Source organism: Phoca vitulina, unplaced genomic scaffold, assembly GCF_004348235.1.
Source record: "Phoca vitulina isolate PV1807 unplaced genomic scaffold, GSC_HSeal_1.0 scaffold13, whole genome shotgun sequence".
Classification (NCBI taxonomy): Eukaryota; Metazoa; Chordata; class Mammalia; order Carnivora; family Phocidae; genus Phoca; species Phoca vitulina.
Window position 1 is genome coordinate 36793321 of NW_022589716.1, and position 645 is coordinate 36793965.

A 645-nucleotide genomic window follows, 5' to 3' on the forward strand; every position below is an offset into this window, starting at 1 on the left:
ATCAACAAGGAAATAAAGTCTTTAAATGACACACTGGACCAAATGGACTTCACAGACATATTCAGAACATTCCATCCCAAAGCCACGGAATACACATTCTTCTCCAGTGCCCATGGAACATTCTCCAGAATCGATCACATCCTAGGTCATAAATCAGGTCTCAACCAGTACCAGAAGATTGGGATCATCCCCTGCCTATTTTCAGACCACAATGCTTTGAAACTAGAACTCAATCACAAGAGGAAAGTCGGAAAGAACTCAAATACATGGAGGCTAAAGAGCATCCTACTGAAGAATGAATGGGTCAACCAGGAAATTAAAGAAGAATTAAAAAAATTCATGGAAACCAATGAAAATGAAAACACAACTATTCAAAATCTTTGGGATACAGCAAAGGCAGTCCTAAGAGGAAAGTATATAGCAATACAAGCCTTTCACAAGAAACAAGAAAGGTCTCAAATACACAACCTAACCCTACACCTAAAGGAGCTGGAGAAAGAACAGCAAAAAAAAGCCTAAACGCAGCAGGAGAAGAGAAATAATAAAGATCAGAGCAGAAATCAATGAAATAGAAACCAAAAGAACAGTAGAACAGATCAACGAAACTAGGAGCTGGTTCTTTGAAAGAATTAACAAGATTGATAA